At 40.7% G+C, this 24,422-nt stretch overlaps 1 long non-coding RNA gene across 1 annotated transcript in view; it reads right to left on the bottom strand.

Annotated features, from left to right (window-relative positions):
• Window positions 1–24,422, bottom strand: part of LOC138439103 (uncharacterized) — a 137,691-nt gene that overhangs the window by 42,467 nt on the left and 70,802 nt on the right. The window contains exons 3-4 of the long non-coding RNA XR_011256574.1: window positions 6,412–6,525; window positions 5,443–5,580 (exon numbers count right to left, since the gene is read on the bottom strand). This is a non-coding gene — a long non-coding RNA (uncharacterized lncRNA). The remainder of the gene's footprint in view (window positions 1–5,442; window positions 5,581–6,411; window positions 6,526–24,422) is intronic.

A 24,422-nucleotide genomic window follows, 5' to 3' on the forward strand; every position in this document is an offset into this window, starting at 1 on the left:
GAGCTATTCTAGTCTACCAGTTCTCTCAAATGTTTGCACCTTCTCCTTTCGGTGCATGAGGACTTCCAGATCCTATACAGGCCCTGTGCTTAGTCACTCAGTCATGGCCAACTCTTTGCGACCCCATGGACTGTAGCCCGCCAGGCTCCTCTGTCCATGGGGATTCTCCAGGCAAGAATACTGGAGTGGGTTGCCATGCCCTCCTCCAGAGCATCTTCCAAACCCAGGGATTTAACCCAGGTCTCCAGCATTGCAGGCAGATTCTTCCCTGTCTGAGCCACCAGGGAAGCCCAAGAATACTGGAGTGGGTAGCCTATCCTTCCTCCAGGGGAACTTTCCGACCCAGGAATTGAACCAGGGTCTCCTGCATCACAGGTGATTCTTTACCAGCTGAGCTACCAGTGAAGGCCCTATACAGGCCCTGGGCAACCTGAAATACTATCTCAGAACCATCTATGCAGACTTTTCCCTCATAATCCTGGTCTACTGTTTCCACATCACAGAGGGCCAGGCTGACCTCAGAACTTCTCTTAAGGGCTTTCATTCTCCCCTCAGGAGAAAGGGAATTTCAGGTTCTCCTAAAACTTTTCTGGATGATTCTACCCACTCTATGGGAGTTTTCATGCCTGGAGCCCATACACAAATGCTGACTTCTTGCCTTCTCCCTCCTTCCTCCTCTCCCTTCCTTCCTTCTTTCCTTTATCTCTTCTTCCCTGCCTCTTAGAATTTGAAGTTTTCAATGTCTCTCTTTCAACTGACAAGACTGATCTCCCTTTTTTATCCTCTCCCATTCCCTGCATGACATTCTCCCTGTTCTCTGGGCAATAATGGAGGAAAGGCAATGGAAGGGGACCTATATTTCTACAAGGGGAAAATACATGGGAGAATTGTTTAAAGTATTGTTTGCATGCATTTGTCATTCCATATGAATAACACTTGAACCACTCCAAAGTACTTTTTCATAACATTCAACATCCTTCTACTCCACCATCTTGGATACCTGACTGAGATAGGGAAGTTGTCACTATTTGTAGACAAAACTAGAAACCAAGATTGAGAACGGTGAGAGATTTTTGTGCAGTAATAGGATAGATGGCCCACAGCTACACTATTTTAGAGGAATTCATAAATCTCACACAATTTTTTTCCCTAAGTATATTGGAAAACCTTTTTAGAATAGCAAAAATCTCCCCATTTTGTCTTTTGTAGATCTGGTCATCTGAGCCAAAAGGAAATTCTGACACAAAAAATGAAGATTGTTTTGTCTCTGCTTGGCAGCAAGAACTTGTGGTTGCTCTTAAGCATTTGCAAGAACCTCTGGTTCTTATTCCTGGATCAGCAATTTTTTCATAATTAAAATTTTAAAATATTCTAAAATATGATCACCACTGTTATATTTAGACCTAAACCGGAAACTGTTCATTTTTTAAGTCTATATTGTACTTACTAAATTATGTCTTGGTCTGACAAAGATTGTAGACTTATTAGTTTGGTGGAATAATCATTTTAAATGACTAATTCTTGGAGTATGGACTTACATACTTTTTTTTATTTTATTAGTTTATTTTAATTAAATAATTGTGCCCAGGTTTCATAATTTTAGCTTCAAGTTTTTACTTTTTAAAATCTGGAAAAGCAACACATTTTCCCACCTAATTCTATAATAATTTTCTAAGTTAAGTCCCTTCAGAGGACACTTAGTGTTATATCACAAGTGAGCATGTTCTGCCAGGTGTTTCATCTCTGCTTGAAGGGAAGCAGACTGGGTTAGTGAAAACAGACAGACCTGGTTATAAATCCTAGTTTTCTACAACCTACCAATTATGTGGCTTTGGGTAACTGACTTAAATCCCAAACTAGTTTTTTCATTTATATCAAGGGAATAATAATCGTTATGCTGAAGGGTTAATGCAAAGATTCGATGAAATCACATTATGTACAATGCCTAGCATGCTGTAAGCACTAAGAAAGCAGTTTTCTTATTTCTTCTTTCCTTAGAAAAAAACAGAATCGTCATGAATACCATTGGTTGTACTCCAGAAAACTTGCAGTAAAAATGTTAAAGACAATATTTCACTTTTGAAGCAAACAACACAAACAGGCATTTGTGTGTCTTGTAGTCCAAATGTATGTCTTGGTTTTGCCCTCTGCACACAGTAGGCACCTCATATGCTGGAGGAAGGGCATGAATAAATAAATGAAAACTCTATGTGAGCCTAAAGTATAAGCAATTAATACACCACCCTAAGCATGCTGTCATGTCCAACTCTTTGCAATCCCAGGAAGGAATACTGGAGAGGGTTGCCATTTCCTGCTCCCCTGCTCCAAGGGATCTTCTTGACCCAGGAATCAAATCTACATCTCTGGCATCTCCTGCATTGGCAGGTAGATTCTTTACCACTAGCAAATGTCATTTGGAAGAATTGTTTCAATTAAACAAAACTGTATTTGGGGCACAGCCTCATTCCCCTCTACTCTCTGGGTATTTCTCACCTACATGAAGTACCCTTAGAAGTCAGGGAGAATGTTTCATATGAATGAGATATCTAGAGAGTAAAGAAACATGAGGGGAAAACTAGGCCTGTATTGTGTTTTTAACACAGATGTTGTTTCTTATTGGGCTGAGAACTACCATTTTAGAATTATCCAAAAGGACAAAACCAAAAGACTTCATGTAAACCTCATGCACTGTGGCCTTCCCTTATGCAAACATATTAAAATGTTTCAGAATTGCTTTTGTCCACAACTTACACAATGAAACCTCTCTAGGGGGGAAGAAAATTCATACTCTCTTTATATTGAGTTGTCTAAACAATGACATCTCAGTTTTATTCCAAGAAAATAGGAACAGCCAAATTCAGGATAATAGTTAAGCAAAAAAAAGCTTCCCTCAACAACTGACCACATTCCTGCCCTGTTGCACAGCATGGGCCCAAGAAGCAAGACAACAAAGACTTAGCTGGTTTTAAAACAGTGTATAGCAACACGGGTGACTCAGGTGGTAAAGAATCTTCCTGCAATGCAGGAGACCAGGGTTTGATCCCTGGGTCAGGAAGATCGCCTGGAGAAGGAAATGGCAACACACTCCAGTATTCTTGCCTGGAGAATCCCATGGACAGAGGAGCCTGGCAGGCTCTAGTCATAGAGTCACAAAGAGCCAGACACAACTGGGCGACTCACACTTCACACTTATAGTAACACTTGACAAACCTAGAGAGTGTATTAAAAAGCAGAGACATCACTTTCCTGACAAAAGTTCATATAGTCAAAGCTCTGGTTTTTCCAGTAGTCATGTACGGATGTGAGAGCTGGACGATAAAGAAGTCTGAGCACCGAAGAATTGATGCTTTTGAATTGTGGAGTTGGAGAAGACTCTTGAGAGTCACTTGGACTGCGAGGAGAGCAAACCAGTCAATCCCAAAGGAAATCAACTCAGAATACTCATTGGAAAGACTGATGTTGAAGTTGAAGCTCCAGTACTTGGCCACCTGATCTGAAGAGCCAACTTATTAGAAAAGACTCTGACGCTGGGAAAGATTGAGGGTGGGAGGAGAAGGGAACGACATGAGGTGGTTGGATGGCATCACCAACTCAATGGACATGAGTTTGAGCAAACTCAAGGGACAGGGAAGGACAGGGAAGCCTGGCATGCTGCACTCCACGGTGTCACAAAGAATCAGACGCAACTGAATGACTAAGCAACAACAAATGGCAACACTTAAGACTTCGTCTTTTCCAGCCCAGAAAGCAGCTGGCAGGAAGGGCAGCCCAAGCCCAATATACCTAGTCAAGCACAAAGTCTTTCTTGAAGGTCTTTAGAATAGAGAATATCCTCTAAGGCCCCCCTGGGGAACCCTACTGAAAAAGATGAGACATAAATCCTGTTTTCAGAACACTCCCCATTTTCCCCATTGGGCTCTATTCTCTCAATATCTTAGCTCTAAGCAGGGCATAAGCAGCTTACTAATAAACTTTCCTGGAAAACCCACAGATTATCAACCAAACTGAGATTGAGCTGTGCCACAGCTACAGGGCAATATATTAAGTGACACCTTATGAACTATGCTTCCCTCTTACATATGAGCCAATTTAGACCCAGGAGATCACTGAGTTTATAACAAGTGTAGTGAGTAGGAAGAGAATAAAGGCCAAGATCCAAAAGGGTGTTAGGACAGGGTGGCTGAGGTGGCTGAGGTGGCTGGAAAGTGTAAGTCAATAAAATTATGGGGTGATAATAGGTGAGAAAGAAAAGGCAAGAGATTAAAGGATATTTTCATAGTGATTATGCCTGAGGAAACGAATCTCCCTTTAAGTAAGAGTTTGCAAATGTTGTGTTATTTTCAGTCCAAAAAGAAAGAAAATCTTCACAATAGCTCTTATTTATTATTTGCTACCACATGACAGGTGCTGTTCCAAAATGCATTACATAGTTGTCCCTCATATCCACAGGGGATTAATTCCAGGAGCCCCACAGATCCCCAAATCTGTGGATGCTCAAGTCCCTTGTAAAAAATTGTATAATGGTGGGCCCTCAACTTCAGCAGATGTGGAACCTGCAAACAGAAGGGCCAACTGTATGAACTTACTTAATCTCTACAACTACCCTGGCGTGGTTGTTATCTATTATCATCCTGCCCCCTTTTCAGAGGAGGAAAGTAAGGTGCAGAGAATTAAAGTCACACAGCTAGTGGATGGCAGAGCCAAGAGAAAAGCTCAGAGTCAAGCTCAGAACCACTTGCTTCACTACTCCACATACGGCCTTTCAACAGAGGAATCCAGGGGCCTATAATTCTTGGCTTAGCCCGTATATTAATAGCTCATGCTTGCATCTGGGTCTCTTGGTTACCATTAGGAAGCAAGACCCCAGGGTAGCATGGTGGTCCTCTCTAACCTCTCAGCTTCTGAACATCAGCCCATCACCACACACAGTTGGAAACAAGCTCTCTTTCAGGCCAGAGAGAGTAGAAGGTATGGTTTATGAAAGGGTCCTATTTGGTCCTTTCTGTTTGACCCCCTATTAAGTCCCCATAAAGCTTCCTGGTAAAAGAAAAGCTTCCTTAATAAGAAATTCCCCATGAGGGCAAACCTGTCATTCTCTCAGGCCAGATTGTCATGGAAACTTTTATGAAGAGGAGCCCAACACTCAAGTCTTCAGGCTGCAAAAGAATCCATGCAGTTGTTCTTTTGTAAAATTATACAGATTTATTCATTGCAACAAGTGAGGCAATGATACAAGTTCCTTTAACTGATGAACGGGAATTGGAACCTAATGAGAGGAACAGTCAGAAATCCATTTGTCAAATCTTGTGCCACTCAGCTAGCCCTCATATGCAGTCCTCACACAACACAAATGATGCATTCTAAACACAATGATCACCAGATCAGATTTACAAAGTAATTGTGAACTGAATAAAATTCATTGCTCTCTAAAATAATACTCACATGTCTTAGTGTAAATAGTAACATGGTCTTTTCTTCTTAAGCAGGAGGTCAGCAAACTACAGCCCTTGGGCCAAATTTGGCTCATTGCCTGGTTTTATACAACCCAGAGCTAAAAACGGACTTTGCATTTTTAAACTGCTGGAAAAAAATCAAAGGAAGAACATGTTAAAAATCATATGAAATCTAACATATAATACCTAAAGTCTTATTGGAACACAGGCACACTCATTCATTTACTGTCTGTGGCTGCCTTCACACTACAAAGGCACAAAGCCTAAAATATTTACTGTCTGGCTTTTTACAGAGAAAGTTTGCCGACCTCTTTCTGGAGTGATAAATGATAAATATATTGCCCTAACAAATTTCTCACAGTCCAATTATCAAAATTATAGTTTTTAATCATTAGAAAACAGTGAAGGATGCTGTGACCTACCCCAGTAATTAATTTCTGAAACCCTATTCTAAATAGACATTGCAGTTTGTTATTCACCCTAATGATAAGTTTCGATCCCTTAATTGTTTCAAGGGGCGTGTTTTCTCTTACACTAAAATGATGTCTGACTGATATAAACCAGGGCATTTTCTTCTAACGCCCTAGTGAAGCAAAGCCGAAAACATCCCATGCACACGTACAGTCACTTGGCAAGAACATTTTGCTGCTTAAGCTAGAAACCAAAACAATTAAAGCAAGAAAAGACAGAGCACGTGGGCTTCTGCTCCTGAAGCTTGTTTATTCCAAAATCCTCAAATCCACAGAAATTTTTCTCTGCAGCTTTTTCATTAAGCATTTCAAAAGGAAAACAGGCTACTAGGCTTCTTTTGAAAGCATATGGTTTGTTGGTGTTGCTGTTTATGACTACCCTTTGACAGTGGCTAAGTATTGGATTGATATTTCTCCTTAAAAGGAATGATCTGTCATAGGATTTGACTGTCTTGTCATCCTTTACATTCATATTTGTAACGTCTTACCGTCTGTAGATCCGATATGATTCTCAACCATGCTGCTCCCCATACACATGCCACTAGAACTCCTCCAAATCTGGCATCATCACTGAACTTCAAAAGTCACTCCCTAAGCAAAGGCTTTGGAGAAAGACACAAAACAGACTCACCAGTTATTATAATTCAGACATCTCCTAGGACTTTATAAATGGACTGTAGTAAATTAAGTATGTTATCTCTTGAGTTACATAAAACTTTTATTCATATTCGAATGCTAAACTAAGCAGCGACTTCTTCATGGGAGGTACTGGCAAAAAAAAAAGTCACTGAAGAGGGCCTGAGAGCGTGTGATTCAGTCCCAGGTCCTCTCTATACTCACACCATAAACAGACATTAGAACAAATGTTCTACTCTTCTGTCAATTTTCACCCAAAAAAATATGTTTTTGCAGAATTCTCTGGGGACATGTGTCTTCTGATCTTAAGCAGATAATTATTCATGACTCAATAGATCCCAAAGACTCCTTTATACAAGCTAGAGAAACTACGGAAGCTCCATCAACAGCTCTGAAAGCTGTTCTAAAAACACTGTTACAATCAAATGCACTATCTCTCCCAAACAAAATGAAGAATTCTGTCTCTGACTCACAGTCAACCACTTCAAGAGATGTTGTTTACTTTAGCCCAGAAATTTAATTAGTTAATTTTCATAAGCAGTTTTCAAAAGAAAGAGGCCAGAAAGAAAGTCAACTTAGCCAACAAAAAATTTCACTGGTTCTACTGAATAACTCATGCCTCTACAATATCTGAGTTAAGCAAGAGAAATATCTAACATAAAACCAGATTTTTGTTAAAAATTGAGCCAAAGGGAGTTTTAAAAAGTGGGGGAAGGCAGCACATATTTAATTAGCCTAGGCTTGTTGCCTGATTTTCATTAGGTCCCTGCCTGATTCTTATTTGGCCCATTCTAAGTACTTTTAGGCCACTGGGCACGAAGGCCAGTGCTTATTTTCATGGCTGTTTCAATTCATCAAGAAAATCCTTTGAAAGATGAAAGAAACTTCACATTTTTTCACCTGTTGTTCTTTCTTGTGTGCCTGTCACTTCACTAGCCAAACTTGCTTCAAGCCAAACCAAATGCTTTCCAAACCTCTACAACATGCCTTTGAAGATCTGAAGTTAAGTATTTTCTTATGCTGACCAGTATAGCTTCCAAATAAGGAATAAAAAAATAACGTAGTTCTTAAGCTATTTTTTTAATACCAGAAATGTGAAAACGCATTCCAGTATGTGCAAAAAAGCAAAATTCCTCTTCCCCAAGTTTAGAAGTCATGTGCCAAAAACACCTGATGTTCATTACCACACCCATGATGCATTGCTTATGTATGACAAAGTTCCTGCAAAGACCAGATGCTGCTTTTATTATTACCACTTTACAAGTTTTCCCAGGCTCACTAGAAAAAGTATTTTATAAGACCAGCCCACTGAGTGGGCTCATCTTACCACACTGATGAAATCTGGTTTGCTATTTAGTTGATTATCAATAAACATCTCTCTTTATTTCCAACAACACAGCAATTAGAACCCTGATCTGTCACCACTGGCTTCAAGTTTTGGCTTTCATCAAAAGAAAAGGAATTTATTAAGAAAGAAAAACCCAGTTCTACCTTCAAGCTAAAAATAGTTCTGTCTTCTAAACAATATGCACTTTCATACAGCTCTAGCAAACCTTCTTCAAGCAGCTTACAAAGGAGATGCTAAGAGAAATACACAATAGACCCTAGTTTTAGGTTCTGGTTTAGCTGACAGAGATGCAAACAAGCAAATGCTGATATTGGAAAGCAGAAAATACAACCTAGTTGATATAAGAGAAAATGAGGCTTCACTAATCTGTTGATTCTCCTGGAGGTAGTCAAAAATAGATAAGGCAAAATTACTGAACATAGAGAATATATCTAAAGTTCCAGAAACCTTAATGAGAGTGTGTGTGTGTGTTAATTGTGCAATCAAGTCCAATCTTTGTGACCCCATGGACTGTGGCCTGCCAGGCTCCTCTGTCCAAGGAACTCTTCAGGCAAAAATAATGGAGTTGTTAACCATTCCCTTCTTCAGGGGATCTTCTCAAGACAGGGATCAAATCCAGGTCTCCTGCATTGCAGGCAGATTCTTCACCATCTGAGCCACCAGGGAAGCCCATGAGAGTCTATACCAAAGGCTTTATTTTAAACTTATAAAGTTTACTTTAAATATGTATTCGTAGAAAACCAACTAAAAACCAAAGAACAAAATAGAGGTAATTCCCTCAGTGGATCTTATATAACATAGTCATAGATTATCTGCTTTTAATGGATATTTTAAAGCTATGACAAACCAAGACAGAGTATTAAAAACCAAAGACATTCCTTTGCCAACAAAGGTCTGTATAGTCAAAGCTATGGTTTTCCCAGTAGCCATGTATGGATGTAAGAGCTGAACCATCAAGAAAGCTGAGCACTGAAGAAATGATGCTTTCAAATTGTGGAGTTGGAGAAGACTCTTGAAAAATTCCTTGGACTGCAAGGAGATCAAACCAGTCAATCCTAAAGGAAATCAACCCTGAATATTCACTGGAAAGACTGATGCTGTGAAGCTCCAATACTTCGGCCACATGATGTGAAGAGCTAACTCACTGGAAAAGATGCTGATGCTGGGAAAGAGTGAAGGCAAAGGAGAAGAAGGCAGCAGAGGCTGAAATGGTTCGATAGCATTACCAACTCAACAGACATGAATCTGAGCAAACTCCAGGAGGTAGTGAAGGACAGGAAAGCCCGGGGTGCTGTAGCTCATAGGGTCACAAAGGGCAGGACATGACTTAGCAACTGAACAACAACATAGATTGTCTAATATATGATAATAATGATAACAATCCTCCTCCTTATCATCACCACCATCAATGCTTGCCCCATCCCAGGCACTGTACTAAGCACTTCATATACATTAACTTTCGTACTCACAACAGCATCACTACGTAGGCAATATTATCTCAGTTCAACAGAATAACCAAGGTTGGGAGATGTTAAACAACCTGGCCAAAGGCACAGTGCTAGCAAACTAAGAGCAATCAGTTAAAAAACTATTCAGCAATAACTTGATTTATCTGAAGTTTACATAGTGACAAAGTCATTTCATTATCTATGTTTTCTTACACATGTACTTGTTTCTGTAAGACATAGCATGTAAGGAAGAACCCATGGCTTCCTCACCCCAGGAATTTATCATAGATCAGTTCTCCAATCCTGCTCACTTTTTTTAAAAAAATTCTTTGATGTGGATCATCTTTTTTAAAGTCTTATTGAATCTGGTACAATATTGCTTCTGTCTTACGCTTTGGGTTTTTTGGCCCCAGGGCATGTGGGATCTTAGCCCCTCGATCAGGGACCAAACCCACACTCCCTGCATGGGAAGGCAAAGTCTTAACCACTGGACCACCAAAGAAGTCCCAATCCTGCTCACTCCTGATGCTTATCAAATGCGAATAAAGATAATTCATTCAAAGAAAAATTTTGAGCACCCACTAGGGACCAGGCAGTATACAACTATCCTAAACTTGACTGTAGAAAGAAATAAAAGAATTAGTCTCTATCAACCAGAAAGTTTCATCTGCAGCTAGGGTTTGCTCAGTCCTCATCAGTGGTAAAGAATCTACCTGCAATGCAGGAGACGCAGATGAGATCCCTGGGTCAGGAAGATCCCCTGGAAAAGGAAATGGCAACCCACATCAGTATTCTTGCCTGGAGAATCCTAGGGACAGAGGAGCCTGGTGGGTGACAGTCTATGGGGTTGCAAAAGAGTCAGACATGACTTAGCAACTAAACAACAACATAGGCTTATGGGAATGAAAGAGGTTGCATTAATCAGCTGACTCAGATTTTATGACTTTCCCCCTCAACTTATCAGGACACACCTATCAGTCAAGTACTTTCCAAGTAACTCTGGTAAATCCCTGGAGAATCTCACAAGGAACAAGCCTTGTCACACACCACACAGCTTTTTATCCCTCCTGCCCTTTCTAGCACTCTCCATGGACATCACTGGAACTGGAAGAGAAGTCCTCTCCTCTGTTTTGATTGCATTATATTCTTTCAGAGGGGTCCCTAAATTATCTTGCTTGTACCTTTGTGTCCAACAGTTTTACCACAAAACTCTTTTCATTTATAGCTTTCACCTCTGAAGGACTGAGACATGGTCTAAAGGAAGGTTAGGAACAAATCTGAATCACAGACACCACACCATTCTCAGAATGGCCCCTCTCCTCTCATAACTAAGGCTTGTTACTGGATCCAGCTATCAACCCTGGCTTCTTCATCTCTTATAATGATTACCTCCCAGGATGATCTTCAATCTGCTGACAGACCCTGCCCACCAGTAACTTAACAAGCCCAGAACATGGCTGAACCTCAACAGAAGGTAGGCTTATGGCCATGTTCTAACATCCACCCCTCTCTCCATGCAAACACATGGCTTACTAGGAAATAAGAATATTGGGGCAGGGATGGAGAGTGCTTAAATCCCTGTTTTCTGATCCAACTTGTTGGGAGATTGGCAAGGGGTGGCGGGGGGACGGCATGGGCTGGATGGAGCATACTATAAGGTACCCTCTGGTAGACCACCAGGAGATGATGATCAGGGTCAACACAAGAAAAGCTGCTGTAGAACTACAAGAATAAATTAAGTTCTGGCAGAATGGCTCTAAAATGGGGATTTACGGGATGAGAAGGAATCAGCCACAAAAAGCCCAAAGCAGTAAAGATCTGTTTTTATGGTACCTAACAGAGTGAGTTATAACTTCAGAGAACCTAAGTCCAGCTTCCTCAAATCTAAAAACCAGTGTTCAGCAACAGACAGGTGATGCCTTCTCAATACCTCTTGACACATTTCTATAGCTTTGACTGCCTATGTTATTGATGGACAGTTCTTTTCACAAGGCAATGAGCTCCTACGTCAAGTACCCATGTCTCTTTGCCCTTGGACTTCCTCTGCCTGCAGGAGCTTGATCCACCGACTCCCAGGTTAAGTCAGAGTGGTGGCTAGTTCATTCCTCCAGAACCAGCCCTGCACTCATGAGCAGCAGAAGATGGTGGATAAATGCCTCAGCTTCCCTTGCTGTGACTACAGTCTCCCATAGCGTCCCTGACAGGATGGGGCCCCAGGCTCCCACGGGGTAACCACACCTGAAAGCGCTCTGCACTTTCCTCCTGTCTCTCTCTTACATACCTACTCCTCTCAGGGCCTCCTGGGGCCACTTCAAAAATAAACCATCTTCCCCCAAACCCTTGTCTTAGGATCTGATTTACAGAAAACTCAAACTAAGACATCTTCTTTTAGGTAAGAATTTCCTCAAATACAAACTAACCCATTACATTTATGCATAGGAAAGCAGAATTTTGAAGGGGGAAAAAACATTAATTTCAGAGAGCTGAGGACCCTACCTTCACCCAGCTTCATCACTGGGGAAGTGATCTGAGATCAAGATAAAGTAGATGGAAATGCTTCTAGGCAGGGGTACCCTTCACAGAACCAGGAAGCATAAAGCGTGAGAAGGAGGAAACTCTTTGCTTTTCAATTTCATCTTCTCTGTCAGGGAGACATGATCTAGAATCTTCCAACTGAGGCAGGAAGAAGATGGAAATGGGAAATCCATCCATGAGAGGTTCCTTGTCACTCTCGACAGGTAGCATATAGGGCCTGTGTTAGTCAGCTCAGGCTGCCATAACAAAATACCACAGGCTGAGCCGCTGAACCAACAGATTTATTTTCTCACAGTTCTGAAGGCTAAGATTTCCAGATCAAGGTGCCATCAGGCTGGGTTTCTGCAGCCTCTCTCCTTGGCTTGTAGACGGCCCTCTTCTTGACGCATTCTCACATCTTTCTTCTATGTGTGTGGTTTCCCTTTGCGCATCCCAATTTCCTCTTCTTGAAAGGACACCAGTAGGATGAGATTACAGCCCACAACAACGGCCTCATTTTAACTTAATCACCTCTTTAAAGGCCCTCTCTCCACATATACCAAATACAGTCACATGCCAAGGTACTGAGTGGTTAGGACTTCAACATATAAATCTGGGGAGACACAATTCAGCCCATGACAGGGCCCCAGAGCTGGGCTTACACTGCACAGAAAACCATTCCAAATTTTCTAAATTGTGTATTAAACAATCCAGCTTTACCAAATGGCAGATACAACTGAACTCAATCTCTAAAGAATCAAACATGTATTAAGTAACTAGACAATAGCCTTCAGTTGTGGTAGGTGCCACAGAACCTATGAAAGCTACACATGAGACAATTCCTACAGTCAGGTAAAGAGACAGGTCATCTGTGAGGAATGATATTAATAATAAAAAATAAACAAAACTATATAAAGACTAGGCGGAGAAGGAAATGGCAACCCACTTCAGTATTCTTGCCTGGAGAATCCCAGGGACGGAGGAGCCTGGTGGGCTGTCGTCTTTGAGGTTGCACGGAATCAGACACGACTGGAGCAACTTAGCAGCAGCATCAAGACTAGGGCTAAATTGCATGGTGTAGATCTTATGAAAAAGCTGGAGAACTCAGGCAAAAATTCATGGAGGAAGTGAGTCTTTGGAGTACCAGAACAATTCAGAATAGTAGTGGGCAAGAAGGATTAAAAAAACCCTATACTTGGGAAGCATTAAGAAGACCAGTCTAACTAGCCCAGAAGATTTACCTGGGCAGGTGAGAGTTAGGTTTTAGAGTCAGGAGTAGCTCAGATAGTAAAGAATCTGCCTGCAATGCAGGAGGCCTGAGTTCGATCCCTGGCTCAGGAAGACCCCCTGGAGAAGGGAATGGCTACCCACTGTGGTATTCTTGCCTAGGAAATCCCATGGACAGAGGATTCTGGTGGGCTATAGTCCATGGGATCGCAAAGAATCGGACACAGCTGAGTGACTAACACTTCACTGAGCCTAGAGGGCCTGAAGTGTCAGGTAAAGGAATGAGTAAAATAAAAAGACAGGTGAACTTGAGGATGGGTGAGGATAAAAACAAAGCCTATAAAATACAAAATCTCATGATGTCAAGTACTGTCTGGGAGATAAACCTTGGAGCAATCTCATATCATTCCAAGAAAGCATCATTCAATGTTATTGCAAATAAAGACTCACAAAATTATGGGCATCTCTAAGAAGACCATTACAAACAAATCTGGGCATTACTAAAACAAAACTCTTAATTTGAAGTCAAGCCATAGCAATTTTGAATCCACTGAGTATGGTAACCACACCTTTGAAAAACCATTATTATGCAATACTGAACATCTGTGGGACAATCATCACCAAGCTCTGGGAATGTGGGGGAATGGAAATAAAGGGAAATGTGTTACAGAATGCAAAGATGAATAATTTGCAATCCCTGGCTTCAAAAGCTCAAACTCTATGAATGAAAACAATGATAATAATAAATAACTTACAATCATCAAAATGTATTGTGTTGTCACTGAGTGCCATCACCATGGAGAAGAAAGCATTTCAGTAAATATTTGTTGAACAAACAAGTGAACTCCGTCAATGGAAGGTATCTGTGTGGTAAATTTTTAAAGATGAGTAGGCCTTCGACAGGAGAAGGAATGAGGGTCATTTCAGGCAGAGGGAATAACATATAACTAGAAAAGAAGAGTGTATGAACAATCTAGGAATCACCACTCGGCTGCACAATGAAATTACCTAGGAAATTTTTTTCTGAGTGTCACCTACATCACACCCCCAGAAATTGGGACTGAATTGGTATGGGACAAGGCCTAGATACTAGAGTTTTTTAACTTGCCCATACTCTACAATGCAAAGAAGGTTAAGAACCACTACTGGACCAGCCTTCAACCTTCCTTAACTCTGCCTTGTTTCTTTTTTCCCCCAACAATACTTACTAAAGCTTTCAGTAAGTCACAGAAATAGAGCATGACAAGTTTCAAGAAATGCACTGGGGCTCTTTTTGTCCAGCATGTTGTCTATCTTCTCCTCAGCAGAAATCAAACGACTCTAAATAAATCCCATGATGATGACATGTAGTCATAGAAATTGAACAAAAAGAGACGATTGGGCTTTCTCAGTCCAGTCCCATACCTGCCATGTGCCTAAGCTCTGTCAGAGAACCTTAGAGTGAGCGGAATAAAGACACAGCTTCCACCTTCCTTCTCTCACTTACAGCCCATGTCCTCTGCTCCTGTAGTTCTGAGACTTGGGTGGGCTGCCATCTATGGGGTCGCACAGAGTCGGACACGACTGAAGCGACTTAGCAGCAGCAGCAGCAACAGCAAAGTTTTATAAATTGTATGGAGTTTACAAAATTATTCCCCTGGGAACCATAATAACAAAGTTAATGTGTCATACAATTTTAGAAAAGGAGGAACAAGGTCAAAGCTATGGTTTTTTCAGTAGTCGTTTATGGACATGAGAGTTGGATGATAAAGAAAGCTGAGCGCTGAAGAATTGATGCTTTAGAACTGTGGTGTTAGAGAAGACTCTTGAGAGTCCCTTGGATTGCAAGGAGACCCAACCAGTCCATCCTAAAGGAAATCAGTCCTAAATATTCATTGGGAGGAGTGAAGCTGAAGCTCCAATACTTTGGCCACCTGTCTGAAGAACTGACTCATCCATTGGAAAAGACCCTGATGCTGGAAAAGATTGAAGGTGGGAGGAGAAGGGGACGACAGGGGATGAGATGGTTGGATGGCATCACCGACTCGATGGACATGAGTTGGAGTAAGCTCCGGGAGTTGATGATGGACAGGGAAGCCCAGAGTGCTGCAGTCCATGGGGTCACAAAGAGTCAGACACAACTGAGTGACTGAACTGAACTGAGTACAGAAATCATAAGTGGCACTATCTACATGGAGATAGGAATTCTGCTCCCAACACCATTTCACCTTTGTGCATTTTGTTGTTGTTTACTTGTTAAGCTGTGTTCAACTCTTTGTGACCCCATAGACTCTACCCTGCCAGGCTCCTCAGTCCATGGGATTCTCCAGGCAAGAATACTAGAGTGGGTTGCCATGCCCTCCTCCAGGGGATCTTCCCGACCCAGGAATTCAACCCGAGTCTCCTGCATTGGCAGGCAGATTCTTTACCAGTGAGCCACCAGGGAGGAACAGCTTAAAAAGGCAGGATGGTTTACGCCTGGTGGGACCTATTTTGGCAGAACACACAAAATAGATTTCTTCCTAAGGGAGACTTAGACAAGTTTCTTTCTGTTTATGACATTTAGCTTTTATTCCTTTTTTAGGACATAGTATTTTCGTGTGTGTGTCACTATGACATTCCAACAAAGGACAAAGGGGAAGGAGTATTATTCCCTGTGACATTCAAAAACCTAACCTTTATCAACTGTTTCTGAAGGTCATTCTCCCACAACTTGGAGTGAGCTGTGCAAGGCCACAAGCCCTGGCACACTGAATGAGAATGCAGCAACATCGGGGGCTGAGACTGCCTTTCGGCATGTTCACTGTGGTTTTTTCCTCTCGCTCATTCATTCCATTACTGAGTATCTACCCTGTAGTGTGCATTATGCCAGGACACAGTAGAGCAATGTTTCTGGATCTGTCGGAAGATAAAATCTCTTTGGGGAACTTCTTTGGTGGCACAGTGGATTCCCAGGAAGATTCCACAAGCTGTGGAGCAACTAAGCCCGTGTGCTGTAACTACTGAGCCTAAACGCTGCATGCCTGGAGCTCATGCTCTGCAACAAGCAAAGCCACCACAATGAGAAACCCATGTACCAGAACGAAGAGTAGCCCCTGCTCACCACAACCAGAGAAAACCCAAGTGTAGCAACAAAGGCCTAGCACAACCAAAAATAAATTAAAAAAAAATTTTTTTTAATCTCTTTGAACTCTTGTTAAAAAGACAGGCTTCCAGATTCCACTATAGTCTCCCTGAATCAGAATGTTTAGGAGGAAAGTAACCAGAATTTGTATTTTTTAACAAGCACCTAAGTGACTCAAATAAATAGTCTGGGACAGTAGGTCCCTGCTCTTAGTGAATTCTAAGGCCTCAGTGTTCTGTGAATCTAGGTGATTCAGGTCCCTTCTAGTTGGACTTCGAGATGAAGAAATGTTTTCTCTCTCAGCAATTTCTAGATATCCATGTTCCATGAAATGCTAGACCCACCCACAAGTCCTTAAAAAGTCAGTAACAATGCATATTTAGCCATGTAAGTCACCAGCTTTCTTTCTTACACTATTTCCTTTTCTTCACAACCAAATGGACAGAGAGTCCAACCACCTCATTAAATGTGAGTATCATTACAGGTTTTTCCAACATAACTGTTTTTTTTTAACAAAATGTAACTTTCAACAGCAATTACACAGGTGAGCTCAGCTGGAGTCCTATAGAGTGAGATGGAATTCTGAAAGGGTTCTGAAGTTCTTATTGTTGTTGCTGTTTTTGTTTAGTCGCTCAGTCATGTCTGACTCTTTTGTGAACCTATGGACTGTAGCCTGCCAGACTCCTCTGTCCATGGGATTTCCCAGGCAAGAATGCTGGAGTGGGTTGGCATTTCCTTCTCCAGGGGATCTTCTGACCCAGGACTCGAACATGTGTCTCCTGTGGCTCTTGCATTGGCAGGTGGGTTCTTCACCACTGAGCAACCAGGGAAGTCCTGTGGAAGTTCTTAAAAGATTGAAAACCTCTGTTCTAAACCTGAACTGTCCATAGCTTCAGGGAGGCCCCAGGGGAACTCCTGCTTGGCAGACCCACAGTCTATGGTCCACAGCCATGCTTGATGCACTTCCCAGCCACACAAACCGAAAAGGCAAATAATTTGTGTCAATTGTCCTACATGGCAACAAGTTTTGACTTTACTCAGCAAGCTGCAGTCTCTTGAAGGCTACCTGCTGTGAGTAATGATCAAGTGCTGGCATCACACAGGCCACAAGGTGACTAAGGGGATGTGTTGAGACAGATTAGGATGCATCTCCCTAATGAGAGGACTGTGTTCCTCTCATAAACTTGGGTCTCGGCAGCTGCAAGTGTTGTCATTTGTTGTCTTTTTTCCCCAAAGGCCATTTTGTCTTATCTGCTGTTGAAACTCTGCCACACAGCTTTGAACACTGAAGCACAGGAATGAGAAATTTGTTCATGTCTCTTGCTATGCTTGACATTTCCACACTGATAAGGTACAGCTAAATATTGACTTTTGGTTAAGTTCAGATTAAGTGTCTGGTCCATGAGCATTGACTGTGAACCATTATCTTTCTTCTCCTTTAGCACTGAGTTCTCTTATAAAAACAGAAAGGACAAAAGGGAAAAACTGTTGCCTGAGGTGCTGTCATTAATTACCTGAAGATCCTTTCTATGCTGTGGTAGAAACTGTCATTAACTTTTGAGATATGGGGGCAGTTTTGTTGAAGATGGTACTGATGAACATAAAGACACATTAAAAATCGTATTTTTTACATTGTGGGTTATTCAAATACATCTTCCATTGAAGATTTATCCATATTTATCCATTGAAGAAAATGTCACCCAATTACCAGCATAAGTACACAAACCAGCTATCTGGCTGACTTTATCTACATGCTCAATGTTTATCATCACCATACTAAAATCAATAGATGATGATCTCTGTGCTCAATTTAGCCAACACAGACTCAATCTGGTGGGATAAGCTTCTCTTGACCATTCTACTTGGAACAGACAGTTAAGAGAATTTCAAACAGCCAAGAGAGTCTCAAAGTGTATTTTCTCCCAAAGGAGAATCTCAGCTTTGCATTGCCTACCAGAGGAGACTGTGGCAGGATTATCCTTGATTGGTTTCTCAAAATGAAACATTCCTAGTCCTCTGAATAGTATTTCTTTGTTACTCCGCCAACTTAATAAATAGTTAAATCCTATCAGAATACCCTCCCCAAGTCAAATGCTCAGGCAAATCAACAGTTACTGGAAGCCATAAAGAGTCAAGGAATGGTCTCTCTCCCCAAGGAGTTGACAATTTATTTAGAAAAAAAGTAATACAGAATTATTAACAAAAATAATGGTAGCAAAGCAGAAAATCAAGTTCACAGGAAACAACCCTCCCTGTGGACGAGAATGGTGATTGAAGCTTTTATGAACAGATTAGCTCCGGGTCCTGGAAGAATTCTGCTAGATGAAGGACACAGGCATTCTAGGTTTTCTGTAGACAGGATATTTTTATTGCATCCCACCCCACAAGATTAAAATATTTTATGTAAAGAAAGTGTTGTTTTAAGACCCAGGTGACCTGCTTGATTATTGGTTTTTAAGAAAAAAAAAAAACTAGACATTATTATCCTTGTTCCTGCTTTGGTAAGGCATACATGAACCATATTATATTGCTTATATTTGTTTTTGACCCGTGAAAGCTGCAATTTAACATGATTTAACCACACACACACGTGTGTTCAATGTAAAACTTCTCACCTTTTTTTGAGCAAAATCCCCTAGCTGTGTTAATTTTTAGTTGTATTAACATTTAGCAGGCAGTAATAAATTCTCAATAAGGCCAATTCTATCAACACTATTAATATGTATGACTATAAAGTCTGTTCTCAGTATCTATATAATGACCCTGACTTGCCAAAAAGAATATTTGATGATTCAAGTTGTGAATAATGAAACAAAGATTTTGATTCATATTCAGATGGACAGCTGTATCAGCCCCTCACCTTTAGGTATCCACACCAGCAATCTATAATACCAGCAATCAGGAATGAACGAAATTGAAGGTCTTGAGTCATCTCTTCACTGAATTTGTCATTCACATGGCAAAAGTACAAACAAACAGATACAAGAGTTTCAGATAATGAACATAAGATAAAATAAAATAAATTAAAATCAAATAATAAAATAGGCCACTGTCGCATACCTGGACCTCAGAGGGAAGGGTAGCCCGAAGGAAGTCTGGTAATGAGGTGCACATCACAGAAAGAAAGACGCACAGGAAATTTCTCCCGGTCTTCTCTACAATGAAGGGAAGCGCATTCTGAGCTTCACATAGGGTACAATTCCAAACTAGGCAAACCAAGGAAAAAGACTCCAGAGATTCCTAACACAAATGACTCAGCCATCTGGGTAACTGTCGACCCTAAAAATATTCGGCCTATTCCAGAAACCATGTTAGTACTAGTTCATAATCCATCTTGGGCTCTAAATCTATGTTAGATCAGAGTTGCTCACACTGGGGTAGGTTGACCCATTTGGGGAGACTGGCATATTCTCATTGAAATATATTTTTCAAGATTTGACACAGTATTCATTTCACTGTAAGTAAGCATTCATTTCACTTCAAAGTAAGCATGTTCTAAATCATCTGGGTAACCACACATAAACGGAAAACCCAGTTGAAATAGCATTCCAGTTGGAATTCCAGTTGAGGCAATTTCAAATCCTGAAAGATGATGCTGTCAAAGTGCTGCACTCAATATGCCAGCAAATTTGGAAAACTCAGCAGTGGCCACAGGACTGGAATAGGTCAGTTTTCATTCCAATCCCAAAGAAAGGCAATGCCAAAGAATGCTCAAACTACCACACAATTGCACTCATCTCACACGCTAGTAAAGCAATGCTCAAAATTCTCCAAGCCAGGCTTCAACAGTATGTGAACCGCGAACTTCCAGATGTTCAAGCTGGTTTTAGAAAAGGGAGAGGAACCAGAGATCAAATTGCCAACATCCGTTGGATCATTGAAAAAGCAAGAGAATTCCAGAAAAACATCTACTTCTGCTTTACAGACTATGCCAACGCCTTTGACTGTGTGGATCACAACAAACTGTGAAAAATTCTAAAAGAGATGGGAATACCAGACCACCTCACCTGCCTCCTGAGAAATATTTATGCAGGTCAAGAAGCAACAGTCAGAACTGGACATGGAACAACAGACTGGTTCCAAATCAGGAAAGGAGTACACCAAGGCTGTATATTGTCACCCTGCTTATTTAACTTATATGCAGAGTATATCATGAGAAATGCCAGGCTGGATGAAGTACAAAGTGGAATCAAGATTTCTGGGAGAAATATCAATAACCTCAGATACGCAGATGACACCACCCTTATAGCAGAAAACAAAGAAGAACTAAAGAGCCTCTTGATGAGCGTCAAAGAGGAGAGTGAAAAAAGTTGGCTTAAAGTCAACATTCAGAAAACTAAGATCACGGCATCCAGTCCCATCACTTCATGGCAAATGGGCAAACAATGGAAACAGTAAGAGACTTTATTTTGGGGGCTCTAAAATCACTGCAGATGGTGACTGCAGCCATGAAATTAAAAGATGTTTACTCCTTGGAAGAAAAGCTATGACCAACCTAGGCAGCATATTAAAAAGCAGAGATATTATTTTGCCAACAAAGGTCAGTCTAGTCAAAGCTGTGGTTTTTCCAGTAGTCATGTATGGATATGACAGTTGGACTATAAAGAAAGCTGAGCACCAAAGAACTGATGCTTTTGAACTGTGGTGTTGAGAAGACTCTTGAGAGTCCCTTGGACTGCAAGGAGATCCAACCAGTCTATCCTAAAGGAAATCAGTCGTGAATATTCATTGGAAGGACAGATGCTGAAGCTGAAACTCCAGTATTTTGGCCACCTGATGCAAAGACTCATTGGACAAGACCCTGATGCTGGGAAAGATTGAGGGCAGGAGGAGAAGGGGACGACAGTGGATGAGATGGTTGGATGGCATCACTGAAGTGATAGACATGAGTTTGAGTAGGCTCTGGGAGTTGGTGATGGACAGGGAAGCCTGGCATGCCCCAGTCCATAGGGTCACAAAGAGTCAGACATGACTGAGCGACTGAATTGAACTGAACCACACACAACTAAATGCCTCCTCACAGGCCCAGTCTGTCTTTGTGTCTGCAACTTTAATTGTCTTCAGCTAATTAACAATGTACAGAGATAGATTTCAGAGGTAAATGAGGCTTTTGCACCAACTGTGGGCCAGACGACTTCAGAGTGTGCTGGAGGAACAAAGGTGCTTCAGTGATTCAGAAAGAAGAATGGTGAGAGAATTGCATCATCTTGTGACACCCAGTGGGAAAGGCAGACCAAGCCCAGAAGAAAAGAGCCACAGTCACTAATACTTTGTGTAACATTAAACTATGTAGGCTAACTTAAAGTTTTTTTTCCTTTACAGAGGAGAGAGTTGTATGCAATTTTTACATTTGTTTTTATAAGAACTACAAGCTATAAGAACTGAAAGTTCTACAAGTTTATGTCTAGTTTTAGTTTATATATATTTAAAGAACACTTGAAATTAAAGGATTTAAATCAACAAGATGTAATACAGGAATTTTTAAGGGGTGCATAAAATATGAACAGTTTTAAATGTATGAAAAGACGCTTCTTTTCACTCATGAGATGTGAAAATTAAAATCATAATGAATTACCCTTTATCACCTTTTATAAAATTGCAAACCTTTTCATTTACATACTTATTACTTGCTCTGCTTATTATTTCTCCAGAGCATTTTCACTAACATACATTTATTTTGTTTATATATTACTGTCTGTCTTTTCCTCCAGTGCACCCCCAGAATAGTTCATGCAGTCTTATTCACTGCAGTATTTGTAGATAGGCAACAAAAGATGCCTAGAATGGTGCGTGCATGCTCAGTAGCTTTAGTTGTGTCCCACTCTTTGTGACCCTAAGGACTGTAGCCAGGCAGACTTCTCTGTCCATGGGATTCTCCAGGCAAGAATACTGGAGTGGGTTGCCATGCCCTCCTCCAGGGGATCTTTCTGACCTAGGGGTCAAACCCACATCTCCTGCATTGCAGGTGGGTCCTTTACTACTGAGCCACCAAGAAGCCCACCTAGAATGGTACATGCCAAATACTGGACACTGCATTATTTGCTGAATGAATGAAGACCTATGATCTAGCCATTTCCCTTTGAGGCACATACCCTAGAAAAATTCTCACTTGTGTACAAAGAAACAGGACCAAAGCAGTACTGCTCGCCATATTAGGAAACTGGAAAAATCCTAACTGTCCTCAGTTAAGGAATGAAACACACTGTGGTATGATCATATGAGGGAATTTAGCAATTAAGATGAATTACATTGATTTCCATGGATAAAAATCAAAAGCATTGCTGGGGGAAAAAAAAACTGCAGACAGATACATGTAGTTATGTACAAATGCCTAGTTAGAAAGTTCACATCAGAGCACAGATAGCCTCAGGACAGAGAGGGGATGAAAGAAATAACCTTTGATTATATTGTCATTTTTGCTTTTTTTTTTTATCTGAACAAAAAATGGCAAATACTAATATATGTTAAATTTGAATAATGGGTACATAGGTGCCCCTAGAGAAGGAAATGGCAATCCACTGTAGTGTTCTTGCCCAGAGAATCCCTTAAACAGGGGAGCCTGGTGGGCTGCAGTCCATGGGATAACAAGAGAGTTGGCCCTGACTTAGTGACTAGATAACAACAATACACAGGCGCATGTTATATTTTTCTCTGTATTTTTCTAATGCACACATGTTTTCTAATTTTTAAAAAACATTTTAATACAAGTGAAAGTTACCATTAGTTTCTTTTCCTACATTCATAAGTAATTATAGCCCCCTTATGATAATATGATAAGGATGATAGTTCTTATCCCTCTTCCTCTTCTCTTGTTTAAGTCCTTTTTTAACAGCTACTATTTCATTTCTCTTTACATAATGCTTCTTTTCAAAAACCATTTGATATGGCTTACAGCAAAAGATATGAATAACAATCTAGCAAGGTTTTAAAAAGTGATATGTAAATAGGCTATCTATTAAAGTAAACATTGATGCCATCATTGAACTTCAAATTTTGCTTCAGGCTCTCTGGAAGCTGAATGGCAAGCAAGTACACCAAGTAATTACTTAAGTATCATTGTTCACTGGGCTTTCCCAGTGGTTCAGTGGTGAAGAACCTGCCTGCCAATGCAAGAGACACAGGAGATGCAGGTTCCATCCCTGCATCAGGAAGATCCCTTGGAGAAAGGAATCACAACCCATTCCAATATTCTTGCCTGGGAAATCCCATGGACAGAGGAGACTGGCAGGCTATAGTCCATGCGGTTGCAAAGAGTCAGACATGACAGCAACTGAGCACACACTGTTTACTAGAGTACTTTGGGAAAGGCAAAGCTTTTCCTGGTATTAAGTTCTCAAAAAAAAAAAAAAAAAAACCTCTCATCTATGACTTTATATAGGGGACCCTAAGTGTTCTCAAGAGCATTTTCACTAAAATCAAAAGTTGATTTCATATGCCTTTTCTTGTAACAACTTTTTTAAAAAGCTGAGGACATAATGTATTGGTATGGGTCATGGAAGGCTATTCATTCTTTAGAAGCTAAAGTAACATATGCCTTCAGTCATCTAACTAAATCCAAAGATAAAATATGCAAGTGGGTAGCCAGGGAGCATGTCTCTTAGATAACTGTTCCTAAATATAATTTCCCTTAGACAAGCTATTGATAGATGGAAACCAAACATCCATCAATTAAAGATTATAGTCACAGACCTGGACCCGTTAACTCTTATTGAGCAAGCATGGGAAGCTTTATTAAGTATCACTTGCCTCTTTTAAAAAATAACTTTCAAAAGAAAAGTATAAAATAAAGCACTGATTCATCACAGGCTTCAACTGAGAGCTACTTTTTCTTTTCAATTTGTCTGTAAGTCTAAAAGAAATGCTATTTTGAGCTCTAAGTCCAGATTTGGCAGACCAAGGGTGACGCAGGCCAGGGGATCCTGTGGTTTACTGGTAGCATTTTTCTATATCTTTTCTAATGCCTGTAGTGTAGAGATATATTGCAGGGATTTAGCTATGGGTCAGTCCCAAGAAAAGACTGAAATTGAAGACCCATTTATCCATTGACTATTTCTGCTGCTACCAGCAAAATACGGGAAGACAACTAATATCCAACAACACTGAACTTAAGGTAGAAAATCAGCTAGAGCTATAAAGAGCCTGTAGTAATAATAACCATTCCTTCCATTTGCATCACCCTTTTATGCATGGTCTCATCTAATCCTCACAACAACACTATCAGAT

Source organism: Ovis canadensis, chromosome 4, assembly GCF_042477335.2.
Source record: "Ovis canadensis isolate MfBH-ARS-UI-01 breed Bighorn chromosome 4, ARS-UI_OviCan_v2, whole genome shotgun sequence".
Taxonomy (NCBI): Eukaryota; Metazoa; Chordata; class Mammalia; order Artiodactyla; family Bovidae; genus Ovis; species Ovis canadensis.